The following is a 14007-nucleotide window of genomic DNA, read 5'->3' on the forward strand; positions in this document are numbered from 1 at the left end:
AACCTCTGAGAAATGTTGAATTTTTCTAGCCTATCAATAGTGAGTGGTCTCTTTTGGAGGGCTAGCCAAGAGAAGCATCTAGCTTTAGGTAATATGAAATTATTCCAACAAAATGAAAATGCCCTACTTTTGATTCTAGTATCTAAAACTCTACTAAGAGCCATGTACCCATCCTTAATTGAATAATTACCATCATATGTAGGGGACCAAAAAATTGAATCCTCATTGTTTCTCTTTTAAAATATCCATAAATACGTTGACATAAAAATCAGAAATAGGAAGAATACTAGGCCCCTTCCAAGTGACCCAATGTGACACTCGATCCACATGATCTATATAGTGACACACCTTAATTCCCCCAAGAGGATTTAAAAACATGGATAGAATCAGCAAATTCAGGAATACTTACTAGAGGGGGGAAGTCATTCCATGAATCATCCCAAAAGCATGCCTTCTACCTATTGTTAATTTCTCAAGATATTAATCACCAACAATATCTCTATAGGTGGCCATAAAATTCCATATCTCAGAGCCTTTGGGTAGAGAAGCAATAGAGATGATACGAGTGGAATCCATAGAGTCTAGGTATTTTGATTGCATAATCCTGCACCATATGTTATTTGATTTCTTCATCCTTTGCCAAACCAACTTTCCTCCATATGCTTTGTTTCTAAGAAAAAGATTCATGAAGACCCACCCCACCACAATGTTTATCTAAAACCATCAATGTTTATCTAAAGCCATCTCCTAGGGAGAAACTAAAGGAATTTTCCTCTACCCTAACATATTGCTTCACCATAGCAAATTGGTAATGATCTGCCTAATTTGTTTAATCACTGCTACTAGAGCATGAAGAACATAAATGAAATAGTTTGTTATAGTTGAAAGAACAAATATGACTAAGAGAATTCTACCTGAAAAAGATAGCCACCTAACTTTCCATGCAGAAATTCTATTTTTTATCCTATCCACAATAGTCTTCCAATACATAGTTTTGTTTGTACCTACAAAAAATAGAATTCCCAAGTAAACGAAAGGAAGATCTTGCTAAAACTCCAGAATTTGAGCTATCTTAGAAGAAATAATTTCATTTATAAAGAAGATGTACAGTTTAGACTTAAGGGCACTAATGCTTTGTCCTGATATTGAAGTGTACAAATCCAAGATTTTTTTTCATAACTCTAGCTACTTGCATTGTTGCATGGCCAAATAGGAGAGTATTATCTACAAAGAGGGAGTGAGTGACTAAAATTGTAGATCATGGAATTTGTATCCCCCTCCACTAATTTAAAGCATGTTTAGAAGAGATCAATCTGTTGAATGCTTTGGCCATAATAATAAAAAGTGACAGTGAGATCGGATCTCCTTGCCTCACCCCTTGGGAGGAAGAGAAGAAACTTGAAAGAATCCCATTCATAATTACTAAGAATGAAGCCCCTGATAAACATGCCTTGATCCATTTGCACCATTTAGGAGAAAAGCCAAATTTTAGAAGCACTTTAATGAGGAAGTTCCAGTTAACTAAATCATAAGCTTCATCATGTCTAATATGACTACAAAGGATGGTATTTGATGAGTATTTACTGAATGAAGAACCTCATAAGTGACAAAGGAACCTTCCATTGTCTCCTTCCCTAGCACAAATCCTCCTTGCTCTAAAGAAATGATTTTGGGCAAAAGATTTTGGAGCCTAAGATAGATTGCTTTGGTGAAGAATTTTTAAATCATGTTGCACAAAATAATTGGTCTAAAATATGCAAAAGTCTTAGGGGATGAAGACTTGGGAATCAAAGCAATATTGGTGGTGTTAAAATTCTTGATCATAAAATCATGCTTCCTAGATTCTTCAATTTCTACAAGTAACTCAAAACCAATAAAATCCCAACATTTTTGAAAGAAAATAGTAGTGTACCCATCTAGTCCTAGGGCCTTGTCCATAGGCATATTGAAAACTACCTCCTTAATTTTTACTAATGTGAATGGTTTCACTAATTTTTCATTATCTTGAGTGGTGACTAATTGAGGAATGATAAGAAATTGCTAATTAATTTGACAAAAATGTAATTTCATAGAGAAGTTGGTATACTTGGGATTTTTTATTTCAATCAATTGGTATAAAATGGATCTAGAGAAAGTTGGAAATAATTTAATGGTCTTCAACAATGAATCTTGGGGAGGTGAGATATTTTCATGGTCTAACAATCTATTCTAGAAAGTTCATCAAAATTTTAAATAGTGTATGTGAACCAATTTTTGAAAAAAATATGGGAGTTAAAAGAGAATTCAACTAACATGAAGAGTAGTTAATCATTTTGAATTGCTAAAGTGATAGAACAATCAATGTCTTGTGTTTTTGTATTTTGACCAGGTCTTGTAGGTTAATTATGACACAAGTGGAAACACAATTAGTATAGTATTGATCCAAGAAGAAAGAAAATTAACATATTTCAATGTGAATTTGAATGATGCAATGGAAACATATTCAATTGATTATCAATAATTCTATGACATCATACGAGCATTGAAGAAATGGAGATATTATTTGCTGCCAAAGGATTTTGCATTATACATTGATCATGATGCCTTACCATATTTTGAACAAAAAAGGTAAACTAAATGAAATATGCTTGAGATGGGATGGACTTACACAAAATGATATGTTTATATTGAATCTCAAGTTTAATTGTTGATAATTTGTTAATATAAATGATAGTAGAAGAGATTTGATGTAAGGAATGAAATATTGAACAAATTTAACATAATTATGCTAGAGCATATAAGACATGAAATGGACTATTAAGCATGGATATGAATAAATGATTTAATTATTTAATTCAACATGAGATGTTGTTTAATGCTAGTTATTTGTGTACTTTGAGTTCAACAAGAAAAATAAATGATCAACAATAATGTTTTAGCAAGTTTTTTAAAAATGGAACAACCAAGATAGTTGATTAAAATTAAATATGCAAGTTTAACTAAGCGAGGTGATTATAATATAAAGTTTTAAAACCATCATATTCAAATTGGTAGGGTATTTTTACAAATTGGTAGGTTATATTTATACTTGTAAGATCGATTACATTGTTATATTGAGAAAATCTATATTTGTAAAAATGACCATGAATCTAGTGGACTCAATCAATTGCTCTAGTTTTCTACTACAAAGGGCAAATCAAATTCGAAAACATGACTAGAGTGAATTAACATTGTGCTAAATATATTATTTTACTGAGTTAAGTTGCAATTGATGCTTCATCTTTTTTAATGCAATTTTTATTCTTGAATTGTTTATTTATCAAAGTGTACTTAATTAACTATCCTAAAATATGTAAAAAATATTTTATTTGTTTATATTGTAACTTAATATATGAATTATATTATAACTAGGTAGATTATACTTTTTATAGATTAACAATTTAATTGAAAAATTATTTTATTTTATCAAATAAATTATTTTTCATATTCATATATAACCTACATGATTTGTATAGAAAATTTATCTCTATATCAGATAAAATCCACAATTTTCATTCCTATCCAAGAAAAAAAATAGAAAATCTTATAGAGCATGGTAGTGTACATATAATCAATCATTAATATAAAATAATAGAAACACCATTTAGCTTCTTAAGAGAGAGTGTTCATATTTTTTAATCCATTATAAGCATTTCGATTACTAATACTTGAAATTGTATATATCTATACAAATATTATTATTATTTTATTTCCCTCTAAACTTGAATTTTTTTTATTAGTAAATAGAAGCTAAGGGGATACAACTATATATTGATATAAAATATTACATTATCGTTGAGCCATCAATGGCATACTTAGCAAGTAGCAAACTTCTAGAACAATCACTAACTATCATAAAGCCAACCAAATACTTCTCCTTGCTATGGAGTCAGAAAACTTACCTAGGGTGTAATGCTTAGAAACAAACCTACGTTACAAACATATAACCTCATTTTCTTCCTTTTTCTCTGCATCACTACCATCAACCTAAGAACCAACCAAATTCCTTGTGGCATTTTTATCACCTTCAAGGGATGCAATTATTGAGCTTTCATCTTTCCCATCCAAAGCTTTACGCAAAGATGAATTTATCTTGACTTAATCTATTATTTATCAAACAAGAACCAAAAGGAGCTTTTGTTGTAGACTAGAGCCTACTTGGAGATAACTCATGGGATTCAACTTTAGAAGATGTATTAGATCTATCCATCTCATCATCACCTTCCATACATGGCTCTTCTTTTTCTATTGAGTAATGGTGGGGGGAGACATCCCTCCACCAAGTAGACCTCTTGGCATGCCCATTCTTGAGACACTATGAAGCTACATTGTTAGTTAGAATTGGATGTCAAGTATTTGAGATCTATTGATGCATATATATCAAGCTTAGCAATTAACCTCTAAATGTCCCAATCAATGCATGTTTTGCAACAAAAAAATCCCCATTTTCATTCTTCTCTTGTAAAACTTCCTCTTCTGGGTAGGAAAGGGCACAAGATGATTGAATAAGGATTTTGATTGATGTTTGTCTCCATTATTTAGAAATACATTTTTTTGTTCAATATCCCCCCCCTCAAAGCCCCAATTAGAGCCATAAAGGGATTGGAAACCTTCTTTGAAAGGTTATTGATCTTTACTCATTAAAATTTGAACTTGAAACCAAAGAGCCCGAAGCAAATGGGTCCCTTAGATTCATTGTCCCATGCAAAGAACTTCTCTTGGGTTGCTAATATGGGTCTGTCTCCCTAATCTTCCTCTACATTTCAAGTTGGATTTTGTCCTAGAGGAGGTGGGTGAGGCTTTAGGATATTTTTTAATGGTTGATTATGATTCTTGTGATATCCTTCATTCAACCTATGCTCGAATCCTTGTTGGCATAGATGCTTCTAAAGGGATTCTAAATGGAGATTGAACATTTTTCTCTAATAGGATCTTGGATTTAACCACTCAATTATGGTCTTCCTCTCAGATGTAAACATAATTTTTTTAAATAGGTCACGTGGAAACAAAATGTAATTTTGAAAGAGTTAACCCCAAGAAGCCCTCTTTATGGTGGAAGGAAGCCTCTTCGCAGCATTATATGTGGTTAAAAATCTCTCTCAAGAGGATAAAATGCTACATATGTGATGTAAGGTTATGTTGGTTTCGATCAGGTGATGGAGGAGTTGGTGTCTCTATGTTGGATATGATGACAAATGTTGTTTCTATTAGTTTCAAACAGATGGCTGCAAGGGTGGAGAGTGTTTCTAGTCAAACTAGTTTTGATCATCATAAGGTTGTTGGATTTGTAACAGTTAGCTCTATCCAACAATATCGTAATGTTATTGTTGGGGTTAGCTTTGTCCAACATGATACTATAATAACTATAGTTGCTACTTCTGCCTAGCAAAATATTGATGGGACCTCTGGTCGACGTTACCAATGCTACTCCTATCTAGACTTATCTTTTTGGCTCTATTATTGTTGGCTCTTGCTTTATTAGTTCTTTGGATTCTCAAGTTTGGCAAGATAAGTTTTCTATAGTGGAGGAGGGTTGGATCACAATTATTAGAAAAGATTATAAAAATTTTGTCGATAATTGGCTAATGAGGATATGTAATTGTTGTCATTTATGGCAACACATGATGTACATGCTTACAAGAAACCTCAAAAATTAAGATACTTAGCTTTTGGTACTCAGAAAATTGTCTAAGTATGAATTTGGTATACAACAGTGTATTGTTTTGATTATAACTTGTTGCTAATATCATATTATGACTAGCAAAGTTAGATGGAGATAGTATACATGTTGATGATGATGTGTATAACCTCAAAATTAGTACAGACTGTACGACAAAGTGATATTCATTTTTTGGCAGTGAAATGAGACAACAGAATTAAAGGAAAGGAATTATTTTGTTTACAAAATAATTATTTGTCCAATTAGGGCCAACATCCTAGATGTTTTCTCTAAGTTGGAAAATTTTATTATGTTCTTAGTCAACCTAGCAGAAATTTGTGAAAAGGCATGATATTTATGCAAAGGACATCTTGCGATGAAGAAGTACAATTGTGATAATTGTTGTGTTGAGCAATTGTATGTGAACTTTTGTGAAAGCAATACATGCAAAGTTTGTGAAGTCATTTTGTGATCCAAGATCAAACTGAGAAAGAATCTATATTCCAGAAGTCTGATTACTTGTTTGGGCAGTGAGTTCTTTTTGTAATTGGAAATGCATGTTTGGGTAGTGGGTTGATCTTGCATCTACTGTACTACAACTCCTAACAAGGTTGGTACAACTCCTAACAAGGTTGGAATCTCCTAATAGGGATTCAAAGTCTCCTAACAAGGACTCTTTATACTAAATTTTCTCACTAACTCCTAACAGGGTCCATCCTGTAACAAGGAACTTATATATCAGTATATTATCTTGTGGGTATCATCCCCACTAGGGTTTCCCCTTGGCCAGGGTTTCCCTGGTTAACAAAATATGGTGTTATGGGTTATCTTTGTGCATGTTACTATTACTGTTCAACATTATTTTATTACTTTTTTATGTATGGTTTAAAGTAATAAATAATATTCAGTTGGCAACTAAAGTTTGTAGATTACTTATTCACCCACCCCCCTTCTTAGTAATCTTTATTTCTAACAATTGGTATCAAAGCACAGTTACTCAGAAGAGGCTTAACAGCTTGAGTAAGATCCCTATGGATATGGAATAGTTGATGAAGAACCTTGAAGAGGCACTTGAACAAATTGATCTCCTTATTGAAGAAAGAGATAAGCTGAAGGATAGATATGAAGACTCCAAAGGATACATTGGACAGTTAAAGGAAAAGATTGAACATCTCAAATCCAAGCATGAATCTACTGAATCTGAAACTAGTGATGATGATTATTCAAAACTAAAGATAGAGTACAAGATCTTGAAGCATGAATTAAGGATTACGAATCTAAAGTTGACGTTGAGAAATGATCTTAGCAAAATTGAATCTAATTTGAAGACTGAGAATGTAGATTTGAGAGCGAGTATGGCAAAGAAGACATCTAAGTTTGAAACATTAAAAAAAGATCATGAAGAACTTCATAAATACAATATTATTGTGAAAGGTGAATTAACTCAGTGCAAGAAACAACTTGAGAAGCTTTATTCTAGCAAAGAAAAGCTTAATGATTCAATGTCAATACAAAGACTTACTTATGATAAGATTGGTCTTAGATATCTTGTCTGCAAAGAAACCTAATATTAGATTTGATCCAAAAGAAAAAGATAAATCTAATGATAAGATTGAATCTAGTCAGTCTTATGATAAGCCTAAAGAAGACAAGGAAGTTGAAATATTGGATGAACCAAAGCAAATGGAATCTCCTAAGGAAACCAAGTATGAATTTAGAGGTAAGTGTTTCTCATGTAATTAGATAGGTCATATGAAAGAGATTGTACAAATAAGTCATTTAATCATGTTAAGGACTTGTATTGTCATAATTGTCATCGTATGGGTCATAAATCAATTAATTGTAGGAAACCTAAATATGATAATGATAGAAGAAATAGTAGAATGTCTAGAAATACTAACCCCGCAGATAGAAGAAGATCTAATGAAAGAACATGAAGAGAAGGAAAAGCTTATGAAGTTAGAAGACAGATTGTGTGTTATAAGTGTAACAACTTTGGACACATAGCTCAAAATTTTCATGCACCTGATGATCAATAGAATTCTAGGAACAGAACACCAGTATGTCAGTTATGCAACAACTTTAGACATACAACAAAGTATTGCAGAATGGACAAAAACTTTGGAGATAGAAGGAAAAATGGAAGAAACTTTAGAAATAGAAGGAATGATGGCAGAAGCGTTGGAAATGATAGAAGGAACCATGAGAGGAAGTCCAGAACTAGCAAATAAAATGAGGAACAAAGAAATGTATTCAATGAACTTTGAGAAGAACTCAATGAGGCATTTGTAAAAGGATTGGACATCTCAAAAGATAAGTTAGATGATGGTGACATAGGAAGATTGAAGTTAGGTATCTATTTTGATTCAATTCAGTTTAATTAAGCTTGTTCAAATTGAATTAAGCTTATTCATAGCACTAGAATTTGAAAACTTCATTCAGAGATTGAATTAGAGGTAGCGAAGTTGGGATAAGGTGTATCAAGTTAAGTTTAGATAGTACCTAAGCTTGCTTGTAATTTGGAGCTTATCTAAACTAGTTATGAAGGAATTAAATGTTACTAGTATTACAAAAAAAGTTAATTCTATAGCAGAAGATGAAAACTATGTTTTTACAGAGAATTTTGTAAAGTGAAGTCTTGAGGAGCATTGTCATGATGGGAGGAAGCTATAGTAAACCTCGGGTGGCATCTGAAGATCGAATAGATGATCTTGAGTAGTTATTTGATTTTAGAATGCAATTGACAACTTTTTCGTGTTTGCAAAGTATGCAATTAATGCAAGTTCAAGTTGATGGAATAAATGGATTACAGACTTGATTTTCACTTCATTGTAATCACATCTGAAGCAAAGAGCACTTAGAAGCGACTTGCCAAGGTAATTTCAAAGCAAACCCTATTTCCAAAAAGAGGTATTTTATTATTTATCCACAAAATTTATTCGATAACAGTTCATATTTTTTAGAAGCATGGATATGTTAGTAGTTCATAATGTTGAGAATGGGGATGGACCTAAGTTGAAGGTTGTTTCCATGAAACCCATAGAAGGAAACCCTAACTCAGCATTATCCATTGCTCTGAACAATGTAGTATATTTGGAAGATGTAGGAAGTTATCTTACCAGTAAGTTTGATTCTATTTTGAGTGAATATATGAACAAGGATATGGAATTGGTTTTCAATCACGATATGACTGTTAAGCCTAGATTTGAACACTTGAAGGAACTAGACCTGTTCAAATATCATTTCTACCGTGAATTGGACATAGGTGAGTGGACACAGATCATATTAAGTAGGATACATGATGGGAAACTATGGATGCAAGACAATGTAGTTGATATTTCAGCCAACCTTATTCATGAGGTAATTGGTCTTAGTAAACAAGGCAGTGTACCTATAGGTGAGAAAATGTTTAAGAAGAAAGTTGAGAGTTATACCAAAGTAGTATGTGCAAGAAGAAAGTTGAGAGAATCATTGCCTACTCTTTATGTGCAAGTTCAAAGATTGATGAAGTGTCAACCAGATTAATCTATGCAGCCTACAAAATATATGTAGAGTAGAAAGAAGTAAATCTTAGTGAAATTCTAAGAATGCAACTACTTGAGAACCTAGAAAATATCAAAAGGACTAAGAATGGTGTGTTTAGATTTCAGTCACTGATCAATCACATATTCTTTCATGTACTTAAAATATTTTCATATTTATCAGTCATAGAGATAATGAGTAGTGATAGATGTACAATGGAGAAAATCACACATGTATGTAGAAGACATCTTGTAGATAAGATATTGGATAGTGGAAACTTGATAATGAAGAAATTTCAGAATGAAATGAGACAAAGATTCAGAATTGCACTTGCAATTGTAGATAGATTTAAAGAAGACATATGTATTATGGTTAATACAAATTTTACTTATATTCAAGCAATAGAACCTCGGGAAACATTTCTTGATCCCTTAGGTTATGAATTGAGTGACGATATAGCAATTGGATATATTGATTTACTATTGAATTTAGAAAAGGACAAAGTTGAATATAGATTTGGAACCTATGATGAGATTACCCAGTCAACTCATCAAGCATCCTTGGAGAAGGTTTCTCACAAGAAGATAGAGTCAATAATGAAGAAAGCTTTATCAAAGGCCGGTATGATTGAGAGTGAGTCACAAGTAGTCAGGAAAACCATGAAGCAAGGTATACTAAATGTACAACCTTTATCAGTATCTATTGTAGAGACATCTTCGGAACAAAGCATTCCATATGCAGTAGTGTCAGATGTTTAGACAAGTGAACCGAAGAGCAAATCTAAGAGATTAGTGGAAGTTGTAACCACAAAAACTAAAAGGGTCAAGCAACAAGCCATTGGACCAGGAAAGAGACAAAAGACATTGTTGACAATTGTTGAGTCTAGCGAAGAACAAGAACAAGAACAAGAAGTTAAAAAAACAGAGAAGGTAACAACTTGTAACGCCCCACCATGTGACCCAAAAGAAGTTAATCTAAAGTTTCACTAAGTTTGTCAAACATTTTTGTTTTAAGATAAAGATACAACAACAATAATAGATTAGTGGAAGCAATTAACATACACTCATACATCAACAACACATAAACAAGTTACGACTCTTACGAGTCCCATGATGTTGAGTCACATTTAAATATAATTAATAATAAGTCAAATAAATAACACATCCATATGAAAGAATAATTACAAGTCCAAGTCCATTTAAATAATATACAATTATATATGATGCCACTTGGCAATAAATAGAATGCACAATCATCCACTCTAAAGGTCACAAGGTATGAAAGGCCGAAATAATATACATCATGAAATAAATTACATCATCTTGTAAGATCTATGAAATCAAATACAATGCACTAAGTATAACCATCCATCATAGAAATATAAGAACAGATAGAAAGGAACATCTGCAAAAACACATCCATCAATGGCATCTGACAGTCGAATCTCAATGGTATAAGAAAAAGCACTACCACCCGACCTTGTGGAACCTAAATGGCCCACTCCCACCACACTGAGGAGATAGTCTCAAGTCCCAAACAAGATATCAATCCCAAAATCAAAAGTAATATCTAAGTCAAGGAAACTCTAAAAGTAATCTAACTCAAAGGTTCCAAGATAAATCAACATCTAGACCCAAAGGCAAACACAGACATATAGGGAATCTACTGTGGAAGTGGGCAAGTGTCATCGCACAAACCAACTCTAGGGATACATGGCTAGTCTTTTAATCCTTTGGCCCCCTAGTGACTCTATGCAGCACTATTATCCTTTCGTACTGACACATACTAATGAGTCAACTCTAAGGTTACCCATCTAGTCTTTTAATCCTTTGACCCCTTAGTGACTTTCTATGGCACCAATATCTTGTTAATTCATTTTAAACCCATTTAATGAAATATTATCACTTATTAAATAACCTACAATGGGTTACCCTGATAGCCACTTTGGGCCCCAGCCTCCATTGCAAGCCACTTCCCAACATGACATATAGATAACCTACCCTAAGCTCAGTAAAATCAAAAGATCACATACCATACATCATTTCTTAAACAAGCAACTAATCATTTTTGAAAAACACTGATCATAATCATAGAATCCATCAATACGATCATCCTAATAGGACTGATCCCAAAATCAAATATACATAAATCAATCCATGTCATAACATGACATCACCAAGAACAAATCATACAAACACCTCAGTCCTATACAAGTGACTGGAAAGCAATCCAAAAACAACTAATCGAAGTCTCAAAGGTTATATCAGATGGGTCACACCATTCACCTCAGTTTCACAAAAGAACACTAGAAAGCAATAACAATCAATAGATCAACACACATCCTAGAGCACACCAGACACATTACCATGGTTGAGTATAAAAGATCATATATAATGCATCATCATGACATCACAAAACAAACCCCCAAACCTCTGGTAAACATCCCGACTAGCCAAAGCTAAGACAAACTCAAAAACCCCAACATTAATAAATCACACGTCACATAAATTGTATACAAAAGTGAATTTCATAATTCATTAGGTTTTGAGAACCCTAAAGTTTAATATTTACTAACGGTTTTCATATTAAATCACAGACAATTCTATAATGGGAATTAATTTTCTCAAATAAAGGTTTCAATCCAAAGAAATTATGAAAACAGAAACACAACAAAGATGAAGAAGATAGGAATTTGAAGAACAAGCAACTACTGCAAAAACTCACAAGATCCTACTTGGATCTAATGCCAAAACAATGAACACACAAACATGCAAGAATCTTCCTATTCCTTTGAAAACCCTCTTTTTGGAAATTGGCTCTTCCAAACCTATGTATCTAGAAATGAGCTCTAATTTCCTTAATAAAGAGTTTTTCCCCCAAATCAAGACTTTGATCATGCAATCATACAAAAACCCTTTGTCTTTAATTACTATATTTTAATTTTTATGCACACACTTTATGCAATTTAATTAAACTAACTTTATTAAATTAAAGCTTTCTTTCCCTTATTAAATCATGCAACGCTTTTAATATAATATTTATTAATTTAACTAATAATATTATTTAGAGTTTATTAAAAATAATACTCCTAAATAAATTATTATTAAATTAAATAAATATAAATACGCTTAAATTAGAATTTTAATAAATCTTTTAAATTTAATTCTTTTATGCACATTTAAATAACTTTTTAATTAAAATATTCTTTTATATTTTCTTTTCCTCCACTTATTAATTAGTGTAAGCACTATTTAAAGCATAGTTTATTATTTAAATTAATAAGAATAATTAAAGCTCATTGTTTAAATACAACTCTAATTTAATAATTATTAATTAAATAATCATAATAAAACAATATTTAATCTTTAATCTTTTAATATTTTAACTCTATTTTTATCCAACTTCTTAAATTAGACTTTTAAAATAAATATTTTAAACTGAAGTACATATTTAATAACATCATATTCTAATCTTTCTTTAACCAATTTTCTAAATTTAGACTTTTTATTTAAAACATAAATTTAATTAGTTTTTAATTAATCAAATATTCACATATTTATATATATTTTTTAATCAAATAATATTTATTACTCAACTAATAATATTATTTAGAGTTTACTATTAAAATAAAACTCTTAAATAATTATTATTAAATTAAATAAATATAAATATGTTATAATTAGAACTTTAATTTAATCTTTTAAAGTTAATTCTTTTATTTAATTAATTTTTCAATTAATTAAATATAATTAAACATTGAATTTTCTATATATAATTTTCATGCAACAACTTTATGCAATTTAAATTAAATTATCTTTATAAAATTAATTTTCTTTCTCACTTTAATTAATCATGAGATGTTTTTAATATCATATTTATTAATTTAACTAATAATATTATTTAGAGTTTATTAATAAAACTCCTAAATAATTTTTTATTAAATTAAATAATTATAAATATGCCAAAATTAGAACTATAACTTTATCTTTAAATTTTATTTTTTTATTTAATTAAATTCAAAGATATTTTTAATAATATATTTATTAACTTAATTAATAACATTATTTAGAGTTTATTATTTAAAATAAAACTTCTAAATAATCATCATTAAATTAAATAAATATAATACGTCATAATTAGAACTACAACTTTATCTTTAAATTTCTTGCATACACTTTACGCAATTTAATAAAAATAAACTTTATAAATTTTATGTTTTGTCTCTCAAGTTAATTACGTGACATTTTAATAATATATTTATTAATTCAAGTAATAATATTATTTAGAGTTTATTATTAAAATAAAACTCCTAAATAATAATTATTAAATTAAATAAATATAAATACGTCAAAAATAGAACTTTAATAAAATCTTTAAATTTAATTTTTTTATTTAATTAATTTCTCAATTAATTAAATATAATTAAATATCAAATTTCTTTATAAAATTTCCATTAAATTATCTTTTAATTTGATTTAATTATAACAGAAAAGCACCACATACCCACAAAACCAAAACAACTCAACTGAAGGCAAAGAACATAATCAAACTCCAGGTCAAAATCACAATTCACGTCACTTGGAAAATTCGAATGGTAAACTAACTCAAATACTTGTCCTATTTTCTAAGACAATTGGCTTAGGGTTTAGGATTTGGACTCAAGAGTTATCTCCCCACTTATACCATTGAAATACTACGATAGGGTACGCTCATCCTAACAATTCAAGGAAGTCGATACTCGGTATCTACAATCTACATAAAGTCCAAACATGTATAAACACAATATTCTAAACTAAACAAGCGATGGC

This window comes from Cupressus sempervirens, chromosome 11, assembly GCF_028749045.1.
Source record: "Cupressus sempervirens isolate cs-2001-9-10 chromosome 11, ASM2874904v1, whole genome shotgun sequence".
NCBI classification, from domain to species: Eukaryota; Viridiplantae; Streptophyta; class Pinopsida; order Cupressales; family Cupressaceae; genus Cupressus; species Cupressus sempervirens.